Here is a 12,318-nt window from a genome sequence, read left to right on the forward strand (position 1 = left end):
ATTCTTAGACCCTACAAATATATATATATATGGTTCTACCTCACATAAACGAAACCCCAAAACACCGACAACGCAATCACCGAAACCACATAACCGACAGTACAAAAACATGAAATCCCACATGCCCGACAACGAAATAACCGACGGTACACAAACACGAAACCTCATACACTGCACACACCACAATCAACAAACAAAACACATTCCCCGTCCAAAAACCACATACACAACACAAGCACACCAAAATCCCTACAAGCCCACACTAAACCTCACATGCACAACTACCTACAACCCTAACCCTAACCCTAAGGTCCGTCACTACCGCACACTTACCTGGCCCGCTCCCTAACCCTAACTCACTTATCCCGCCCCTAACCCAAACAATCACTACCGCACACTTACCTGACCTGCTCCCTAACTCACTTATCCCGCCCCTAACCCAAACACAATCACTACCGCACACTTACCTGACCCGCTCCCTAACCCTAACTCACTTAACCCACCCCTATCCCCACAGACCGTCAATATCCACACTTACCTTACTCGCACCCTAACGTCCGTCACTACCGCATACTTACACAGCCTTTTCCCATGTCGGCATCCTCGGCGTCGGTGCTTTCATCCGTCGGGTCGGTCTTCTGCACTGTCGATCTTCTGGGTCCCGTCGCGTCGGTCTTCTGAGCTGTCGATCTTCTGGGGCTCGCGATTTCCATGTCGATGTTCCGGCGTGTCGTTTAAGTGAGGTAGAACCATATATATATATATATATGTATTTTTTTCCCCTCATCTTTGAAGTATCACTGCATACTATGATTATGGTTGCCATACTCAAAGTTAATATCTTCACAAATTTGTGCAATCTTTATATTTAAGTGTCATAAGTAAGGTTATGCGTATTATTTCACAATGTTTGTTTGCATAGCAAAGAATTGAATAACAAAAATGGTATACTTATAAGAACTTTGCAAATAGATATTTTATTCTGCCACTAGTGAAAGTGGCTGTATATACGTGTGTTTATAGTGACTGCATTCCATTTGGGGATGATACAATGTTTATTTAAATGACATACTGTTTATAATTATACTTACCGTCTTCTAAATAGTCATTCTACATATAACTATTTACAAGGGATCTTAACTAAGTTAGCCTTGTTTTACTTTTTTTTCTCTTCCCCCTCGTGTTCATGTATACAAGTTAAATAAAGGGAAGAGCTATAACGAGAATTACAAACATGTTAATACAAAATTGAATTACATTTAAACAAACCATGGTTTGAACAAGAACATTGTGTCCTGGATAACTTATTATATGTGATAACCTAATAGAAATGTTTATACACACAATCTCTGCTATCTATGTTAATAGTAAGGCAGTGGGCTAAATTACTTAGTCCTATTAAATAATCTGTTAGACATTTGCCTTATTTTGGAATGTAAATCGTATTTTGAATCCCTTAGGTTACATAGGTTTCTTATTAGATGTGATATAAACGTATAAACCTTCCAGATAACACTGTATTATGACAATTTAATGATTTCATTAGAATTTGGTTATCTTAATGTTTCTAACTTAAAGTACGTTATTAGTGGAGTTTGTACCCCGTTACAGTTTAGGGGTTGATCTCAGTGACAGATGTCATTGGGATTAGGAGGTTATAACACTAGGTGGGGAGTGTTTGGGGTTTTGTTTTTATCTAGTGTGTGTAGTAATTTTTAAAAAAAAATAGTTTGACATCCAGAATAGCTTATTTACAGAAAATATAGATAAAGCTCAAGGAATACATTTTTTTCCTAAAGACTTTTTCCTAAAAATTTAATATTTTTACTCGGAACAAATTCATTTTTTTTGCGGATATTTTCACATTATACATATGATATTGATATGTTACTAACGCATCATTCAGGTTCCAGTACATAATATGACTATGTTGAAAGATATGTCACTTAACATAAATGGTTTGAACAATCCGTATAAAAGAAGTAATTTATTTAAATATTTAAAAGCACCAAAGAAATAAACTTTCAGGACCGGAAAAACAAACTAGTGAAAACCACCGCTAATTCAAAAGCCAAGAACTCTACTCTGGCCAGTCCAAAACATAAAAACCATGAAAAACAACAAATTTTATTAAGCCACTGTAATATCTTTTCGTAAGTACCTTGCACTAACTTCTTCAGACAAGCAAAACATTCACACCATTACAAGTGAGTTTAAATACCAGCATTGAAGCATTGAAACACTTAACCACGCCCCTTGCCCTCCCTTTAGCTCCTTAAAGGTACAGATCACAGCTAACTAAGGTGCATTTGCAATTCTCTGTTAACATAATAAAAATTCATACACCGAGACTGTAATAATAGCAAGCTTTGAAACAAAGAAAAAAGCCCAATATTTTGATTATTAAACTGTATAAAGTAGATAAATAAGTAAAATATAAAATAACTATGTTCAACCTACAGCATAAATACTAATAATGGAAGTGCTGCGCTTACTAATCAAAAATTACCTATGCATACATTGTATCTTGCCTGCTTTCAAATAAAATAACTAATATAACGAAAATAATAAATATAATGAAATTTAATGCGTACTGTCCTAAGCATCTAAATAACTAGAACAGCTACCCAAGAAAAATATTATTAATCATATCTCACTAAATAATAAAAATATAGAAACATAAAATGACATGTAGCATATAATATAACATAAATTTAGGCTACTCAGTATAGATTTAATACTGTCATTAAATAAAACAGGTCTAAAAGTTAGCGAATCTAGACCTAAAATGACTAAATAATAAAATGTGAATCAATAATGTATATTGTAAAATAATGATCATGATGTATAATCATAACAATAACTGATAACTATTAACCCTCCACCACTGTCAACTAATAGAGTTATAAAACCATTAATTTGTCGACTCTCATTTTTCATTTTTTGACTCATTTTAAAAAAATTGTGAATAAACAGCTCGTCACCTCTTCAAACTTTTAAGTTTTAAAAAACAACTAATGGATAACGAGCTGTTAAGACCAGGAGGGCGATATGCTTCCAATCTTAATTGCCAAAGAAGCTCTTTACATTCTAATAAATAAATAAATACACAATTATAGTAAGCTCAGACTCTACGAAAAAGAGGTGTAGCAATATTGTGGAAGAAAACATTACCATTACCCAGAATAATCAAAACTTACCAAGATAAAGGTTTGCTTTGCTTGGCTGTAATTGAGATGGATAAGAAACTATATACATTAATAAACAACTGTTGGTTACCTGGTATTGGTACTAATACTATTAGACACATATTGAATCAAATAGTTTAATAATCTGTGGGACAAATCATTATGGCAGGTGACTACGACTGTATCTTTGACCCTAAAGATGCAACCACTTCAGGAAAAAAAAAATTACAGCACAAGCCAAACAACTTATAAATTTCATAGGCATATAACATTTTGTGGATCATAACTCATTATAATACACGTTCTATTGTAATAGATATAAAACATATTCTAGAATTGATAGAATAGTTCTTTCCACACACATAATGAATAAACCTGACTAATAGCAAAATTATATCTTGCCCATTCTCTGACCATAATACTATCATATTTGAACTTAATATTAATAACACCCATAGTGTCCAAATTAAAAGTATTCCAGCATATCTCACACAATTTAAGGATTTTCAATTATTCATAACAGAAGACACACAAAACTTCATTAATTATAAACTCAGCATCAGATACACATGATATATTTATTTGGGATGCCCTAAAAGCATATTTATATGGACAAATAAATGGTTTCATAATAAGATGAAAATGTGGGATAAAGATATAAGAATAATACAGGAGAAACTGGACTCACTATACACAAATAGACAACCTGTCTTCAAATAATACAAGGGATGAGATATACAAACTAAATGAGGAATACAAGTCTGTATCCTACATCATAAAACAAAGAACACTAGAAAAATATAGGTTTCTTGCTCATTCCGTAATTCCTAAACATCTATCAAACCTTAAGAATAAGACCAAAAGATTAAATAAATATAGTTATATTAAAGAAATACATACTGCAAAAAAGAAAAGTACATAGTATGCAAGATGTATTAGAAGAGTCTAGATGTCACTTTCATGAAATTAATCAATCCACCCAAATTCAAACACAAGATAACATAAGAGATTATATTAACAAGAAAAAAAAAAATATATATATATATATATATATATATATATATATATATATATATATATAAACAGACAACAAAAGGAAGTTATTGATAAACAAATTACTTTATCAGATATACAAAGACAAGTAAGTAAGTTTAAACTAAACAAAGCTCCAGGTAACGGAATTATCCTGAAATATATTGGGTAATAATTTGGCCCAAAATGATAATTTTACGCCCCCATCCTGGAAATATGCATTTATATCCCTTATTTTAAAATCAAGTAAAGACCCAAAATTATGTTCCTCATACAGACCAATATCTTTACTGAATATCGATTTATAAGATGTTTATGAATATGTTCTCAGAAAGATTGAAGAAATTCTTACCCCACTTAATAGACGAAGACCAGACAGGATTTATAACTAACAGAAGTACTTTTGATAATATAAAACAAACACTAGCTATTATAGACTTCCCACAAAGGAAGAAAAGGAACTTATTAGTCTTGATATTAATGTGGCCTTTGATTCTATTAATTGGAGCTATCTATTTACTCTTTTGGAATGCTTTCATTTTTCACATGATTTTATTAATCTTCTAAAACATTTATATGAAGAAACCTATGCTTATATCAAAATAGGGTCATACGTTTCCAATAAAATATCTATTACAAAAGGCACCAAACAAGGATGTCCTCTCTCTCTCTCCTCTACTGTTTACTTTGGTCATGGAACCCTGGGCAAATGAAATAAGGAACAATAAAGAAATAGAGGGTTTGGAAATGGATTAAGGCAATATAGCCAAAATCCAGCTGTGTTTGCAGATGATCTTACACCACAAAGGGAAATGACTCCTCATTCATGTCATTATATGAATCAATTAAAAGGTTTCAAATGATGTCCAGTCTATTATTCAATGACAATAAAACAAACATTCTACTCATATATTCCAATAATAAAAAAAAAATTAAAAAAAGGATGATAGGAAATAATACATGTTACATTGCTAATGCAGATCAAATCACATATCTTGGAATCATTCTTGCCAAATACATTAAATCAATAATTCAATTTAACTATAACAAATGTTTACAAAATATCCAAGAATTATTTTCAAAATTGAATACAATATTTACTATTGAAGAAAGACTAACCATTATAAAAATGATAATTCTACTTAAAATCTTATACATAATGCAATCCATTCAACCCTCAAAAAGGTTTATAAATAAACTAAACACTTTAATACTAAGATTCTTTTGGTCACAAAAAAACCTAGAATTACTATTAATCAACATATTAATGGCTGGAAGAATGGTGGAATAGCTTTCCCAGATCAAAATCTCTATTTGATTTCTGCTATAATCAGATCAATTTCTCAGCTCTTAGATATAACCTATTTAGCTAAGTGGAAATCTTTATGGGAAGTATCAGCCATGGAACTTATAACGAGACCAACAAATCAACTAGAATTCATAAACACACCTTTTATATGGATCTTAAAAGAATATTTTATCACACATACTAATCCTAATCATACTTCCAGTTGCATACATAATAATATAATTAACTTTAGAAACTTTATATATAAACATGTTAAATATAAAGACTATTTTTTATTTCCTATAGCGGTGGTACAGCGGTAGTTGTTGCCTCACAGCAAGAGGTTTTCCTGTTCTATTCTCTGCTGGAGTGCCTTCTGTGTGGAGTCTGCATGTCCTCCTCGTGGTCGAGTGACCTCCGAAAGACATGCGTGAATGGGCGTGCCTTCGCTGAAGGTTGGGCGTCAGGCTGGCAACTCAGCACCATAAAAATCTACTGCCAATCATTAGCAAACCAGAGTTCTGTTGTAGCGACCCCTAACAGTGAAAAGCCAAAAGGACAAACTTATAGCATATACACAAGAGACTTTTGTTACCTCAGATATTAACAAAATTTCTCAACTGAAAAACAATGAACTCAAATACTGGTTCCAGCAAACTTATGAATACAAGACTAGTTCAATGGATCATATTATACAGGAATAGACACTTAATAATTCCTCATGGTTAGATATACAAACACACTTGTACTATATCTTGATAATAAGCTGAAACTAGCTTCACCAACTAGCAAACATGACACCAAGATATTACAATTTCTTCAATCAACATTATTACACCAGCATACATATTCAGGTAGTCTCTCCTTTATAGACTTTTAAGAGAAGAAACATTTTCTTGCTCACACAACTATTGGAGTTATTGTAGTTTAATTACTCATAATTCCCCAAGTGAGCAAGATGAGGTTAATATGCTGCAATCAGCTAGGAAAACATTTTCTCTGAAATGGAAGATTTACACACTGAGATTCATGAATAGATCCTTTTATACACCACAAATAATGGACAAAGTTAATTAAAAAACAGAACATCTGTAATAGATGCAACTCTAATGTATATATTAACTAAGCACATATGGTTTTTTGACTGTCCAGCCTTCAGTATATTTTGGAATAAAGTAAATGACTTTTTACAAGCACATTTTTCAGACTTCATATTAAATAAATCATTAATCATATTTAATACACCTGTTCCACAATGTGTTAGGAAAACCAAATGCTCATTACTATGGACTATATTAGCAGTGGCTAGAAAGATCATAACAAATTGGATTTCAAAACATCCTCCTACATTCTGAGTTTATTAATTTATTAAAATAAGTTAGTCATTTACAGATAAGAACCATAACCTCTAGAACATGTAGTAAGACATATGAACATCATTTATGGGTTAACTTACAAAATATGTTGGAAAAAAAATTATCATTTTACATAAAGGTAATTGACTTTCCGTGTCATTCATAAGAATAAGCTACAAAATGAAGGTTATAGTGTATGTTAACATGTATAAATACTGGATGTCTATGTACATACTTTAGTTTGCTGTGTTATTCGTATATTCATATTTAAATGCTATAAGTACATGTTATCAATTTGTAAATCTGTAATGTAAATTATCTTATGTCTATGTGATTGTTTTCAATATAATCAAAATCAATAAAACTGTTTAAAAAAAAAAAAAAAAACGACCGGTATCCAGAGGCTGTACTTTTCATCCCTCCTAAACCCTTTATTTCTTTTTCTTTCTTTCCCTCTCTCTTGCCAGCTAGCCCACCCTGTTAAAATTGTGTCGAAAGAAAATGGACAGTTTTCCTGAAACAAGACCAGAAAGGATTAGGTTATTACCTTCTTATTTTTTGGATATCAAAATAACCTAGACTTCAGTAGCCCAAGTGAACTTGCCCTTGAGAAAAAAGCGTATGGATGGTCATAATGCATTCAGTCATTCTCTTTCTGTCAGTTGGAGAATGAATATGCTCTCTGGACCTCAAATCGACTGTCTGAGTACATACATCAAGGTGTGCAGGAGGTTTCTGCTGTTCCAAGAACTATCCAGGGTTCATCAATTCAGAATTCAGTATTTGATCTTATGGGCCCAACTGGTGGTCACTGAATTTCTCTCTAGTTGCTGTGAATCAGAGTCTGTAAGGGCTAAAACTGTTCGTTTACCCAAATGACTTTTTCTTGACTGCTCTAACACAGAGTAGGTTACTTTTTACTTGCATTTTTTTCCATGTCTCTCCTAGTCTTTGTTGATTACACTGAACACTGCAAAGCCTCATCTATCAGTTACAGAGCTTATAGATTCATATGCAACCCAAATGTATCCTGTCAGTTATTGTTCCGTAGGTTATTTTAGTGTGTGTATGCTAACTAGAACATGATTTAATGGTTGCCTTGCCATCCGAGACATGGGTGCCAGACCTGGAGTGAATTTTCAATTTCTCTTCCACTGGTCCAGATTATGTTTGAATAGGGTTAGAGAAGGGCTCTGCTTCAAATGGATGGGAAGTCTGTTCCAGAGAAGAAGAATTATATGTCCCTCCAGCATGTCCTGTTTGTCATAGGCAAAGTTTGGGTCTTTAGAACGCGTAGCTCTGATGCTTTTTATTCTGCAGATATGCAAAAGGGTCATCATACTGAGATCCAAGGATGCTGTAGGAAATGGAGTATAGATCTAGGGCTTTGAGGCTATTTGTATAGGACATTGTGTTTGTAGCCTGTAATCTTTTTGTGAGAAATCTCTGTGGAGTTTGTTGTTGCATGTGCCTGGTCAGGTGCTTGCTGAAGGAAGCATTATATTCAGTGATAGATCTTGTGAGGGAAAATACAGTGGGTATTATGGGCTACTTGCACCTAGATGTTAATCATGGCCTCTGACAAATATTGTATCCCTATAGAATGACACCAGAAACTAAGCCAGTTATTCAAGTCAAATCATCTTTTGTTTGTATTGTGATATCATTGATGAAGGTAGAGTCCTGCTGAATGCTAGGGGCATACCAGCCTGGGACGCACAGAAGGCTTTGTAATTTCTCTTCATATATTTGTGGAGGTGCACCTCAGGTCATTTACACATACGTGGGCTATGACATACTGGTACCTGTGGTGTAGTGACTTGAGTGCTGTGAAACTTGGCGAATCATGGCTGCTGATAATCAGCTGACCGTTATTTTCTCTTTGTCCAGCCTGGTGAATGGGGCATCAGTACATTGCATAATGGAGTCCCTTATGGCTACAGTTATGGGTTCTGTGTTGGTTTGCCTTATGGGCGTTTTAGTTGAGAGGCTACTGGTTGTGGCTGTATATGTAGTCTTAAGCGTTGCTTTTGAGTGTGTGTTTTTTTTTTTTGGTTTACTGATGATTTATGCGGATGGAGTGTCTGGGAGATCTTTGGAGTTTGAGAAGATTGCATTTAAGTGCCCCAGCAGAAATTGATCTTTGTGTGAAGTGTGTGTAGCGCACGTTTCTGACGACCTGATTTTTATTCTGTGCTTGTATGTGAGAGCTTTGCCTGTAGCGATATTTTGCATATACATTTTTCACATTTCTTTAAGGATTAAATGGTTGTCAGTGAAAATGACTGTCGTTACATTGTCTCAAGATACACATGTCCACCAAACCTGCTGCAAAGAAATTGGGAAGGCAAGTTTCCATGATCCCAGCTCTCTTCTGCGTCGTGTACGGTGAATACTCTTTTTTCGCAAATACTCTGTATCCAGTTTTTAGTATTTTGCTATACTGCCACAGTTTTGTCAGGAACACCTCTTTCTGCAGATTGATTATTTTATTTATTTAAAATTTGTTAACTGGGAAAGTCCGACTTGGAGCAAAACCAATTTTCAGCAAAGGCCCAGGGAGAAACGCTCCAGATGCACGTCTTTGTAATGTGGGAGGAAACCAGATCGTAGAATAATATCCAGTAAGATTGCATCTTTACTAATGCCGGTCTTGGCTGCTTTGTCATGGCCAGGTGTGGTCATACACGCAATGTACGCTTTCAATTAAATGCTGCTGTGAAATTCCAATCCAGTTAGTAATTTGTACTTTAATAGCACTCTTCAGTCTGTTCTTTCCAGGTTCCCTGGTACAGCAGAAAATCAGATTTTCTTTGTGTGCTGTGTCCCCTAACGCTACAATTTTTTTGAAACCGCTCTTCTTGCGTAGTATCTTTATTTTTGCATTTTTATCAGTTTATCTGAATAGCTATTTAAAGCTTCATCCATTTTTTCCCATATTTTGTCATTTGAGTTGATATACATGTGTTTCATTTATTTTAATCAACTCTGAGCACATTTCACTTATTTTTTCCTCTAAATTACTGGACGCCATTTCTTGTAACGAAGCTGGAGCTTGAACTGTTTTTTGCTGAACAGGTGCAGGATTCTTCCCAGTCATTGTTTTCTCTTCACCTTTTCTAGTTAATTTTCTTAAAGGCTCTGTACACTTCTTTACTGGTATCCAGACAAGTGTACCTACAGCTGGTAATTGAATTTTACTAAAACAGGCATACTTACTGGCCCTTATCTACCAGTTTCTTTTTTCACACTGGGAGAGTTGAAATTAAGCTGTTGATTGTTGCACAGCCATCTTGGAAAAGCTGGGGTGGGGGGGTGGAGTGGATGATGGGTTTCTTGTCAGAGTGAGGAAGAACGTGTGCATGCTGTAATCTTGACCTTCAGCACACATGCTGAAGTTTCAGGATACTTTGCTATCCCAACTCAAAGACAATGCTGAGCAGACAAAGAAGGACTTTATAAAGACGGTGTTTCAGCTATACCTCATCTTTTTCCAGGTAGACAATTATTCCATAAAATGCGCCTGTGTTGCTGCGGGTGTATCATATAAAGGTGCAGCTATAGAGTTGATGCTAAGAAGACATAATTGACTGAGTACTTATCTACTGCTAGATCATGTTAAAGCAGAACTCCTTAATGCCCCGTTAGAAATGTGTCTGATTTCCTGATCTGTTGGTAGTATTAAATGGATGGATTCTTTAACTTGTGTCCATCTGTGGCTTCTGCGGTTGTCACCATTTCATGCTTGACTTTTTTTTCCCTCCCCCCACGGCTCCTTGCCACTGCTTTGAATACTGAGGTTTTGAAGAACCACATTCTGACTTCATTATGTCTAATCTATTTGATATAGACAAAGCTCTTAAGATGGGAACTGAACTCATCCTACCCAAGTGTTTTCTTGATGTCCTCAAGGTACACTTGTTAACTGATTGACTTTTCTAGTCATACAATTTGCCACCAAGTAGTGAGCTGTTGGTAGCTTGCAACTCCTCTTGTCCCCAGAACACATGGCAGTCGTGTCTTATGGTAGCACTACAAAGTGTCATTGACCTTTTTCTCGAGGTGTTTTAACATCAGTTAAACTTATGAGCAGCCTTGTGTTTATATGTTTTTTTTGTAGTGAACAGTCCAAGACTAGCACAAAAGTCTGATAATGATTCACTTGGGCTTTGACCAAACTAGTCATTCTTCAGTAACATCCTTCCCTCCAGATGTCTTCATCATTCTCCACATGAGCTTTGAAATCTCCCTTTGTTGAAGAACCACACCTACATCTCCAGGAAGCACAAGCACTTTGAACAGCAATTAGCATATGCATAAACATGTCTCTATTGTTTTTCTTTTTACAACTTGTCTCATTGAAGCAACCGTCTCATCCACAGGTACAGATTCCAACTGTTGAGCTTTAATCTAGGAGCTTGTGACTATCCTTATCTCAAGCATCTCCTGAGCAGTAGATATACCATCCCTGATCAAGAAGTCTGTGGATGTCTGACCAGCTGTATCCTAGTCGACGAATATCATTTTTTCAGAAGAGCTTCAGCTCCTTCCTCACCAGTGAGGTGTCTGCTAGTTCATAAACTTTATTTTACAGAAGAAAATGCAGCATTGAGTGACTGAAAGTTTAACCAGCCATGGACTGACTAAAGGTGGCCCTCTCGCAGATCAGTTGGTATGGCAAACACGTGTCTCAGTTCCTGCATTCACTTTGATTATATGCATAGTCAGTAGAAAGGTATCGGAGATTGCCTCAGTGTTATTTATTTTTTTTTTTTACGTGTCTGTCATCTTAAAGGTTTAATACTTTGTGATGTTGCCAAGACAGCAGAATAATTCTCTTATGTTTGCTGAAGCGAAGAACATTGCTTCAGCTCTTTAGGAAAAACAGGGTGGATCATATGCAGCTTAAGAAAAAAAAAAGAGAGATATTTGACAGCTTATGGGCTTATCATACTGTGCTTTTAAAGGTAGCTCTGAGGTCGTCCCCCCCCCCAGTTTTGCCATAGCTGTCTGTCGGTCATAAGCTGCCTCCAAGCTTGTCAGGCCAATTTTTTTCCCATCACTGGAGGGAGCATGGACTGGAAGGAGCCATCATTCAAAGAGCCAGTAGGGGTGTTTTGAGTTTTTTTTTCCTTTTATGACCCAGTTTCTTCACACGCACTCAGCTAAGCAGGGGGAATGGGTCAGTGCCATGGATTGTATACTGTGGTTGTCCCTCACTTCCATGAGGAATGTTGCCGTCAGGCAGCCCTTGCACCCAACCCTGAAGCAAGGAAAGCATTTTTCTTGATCTCTAGTAGGGAAATTGCTTTTCCCTATGTGCTCTGCAGTAGCTGCATCCCTTTCCCCCTGGAGAAGAGGAAAGTAGACAGTCATCCCTCCTCCCCCACGTGGCTCATTCATTGCTATTTTTGCTAATCCTTGTATGCCAAAAAGCCAGGCTAGTAATGAGTAT

The 12,318-nt window shown here is 35.5% G+C and overlaps 1 protein-coding gene across 1 annotated transcript in view; it reads left to right on the forward strand.

The window, feature by feature from the left end:
- MED12 (mediator complex subunit 12) overlaps window positions 1–12,318 on the forward strand; it is a 4,088,267-nt gene that overhangs the window by 1,144,350 nt on the left and 2,931,599 nt on the right. The gene's annotated exons all lie outside the window — the stretch shown is intronic.

The sequence above is a fragment of the Protopterus annectens genome, chromosome 13.part0, assembly GCF_019279795.1.
Source record: "Protopterus annectens isolate FY-2018-M chromosome 13.part0, PAN1.0, whole genome shotgun sequence".
NCBI classification, from domain to species: Eukaryota; Metazoa; Chordata; order Ceratodontiformes; family Protopteridae; genus Protopterus; species Protopterus annectens.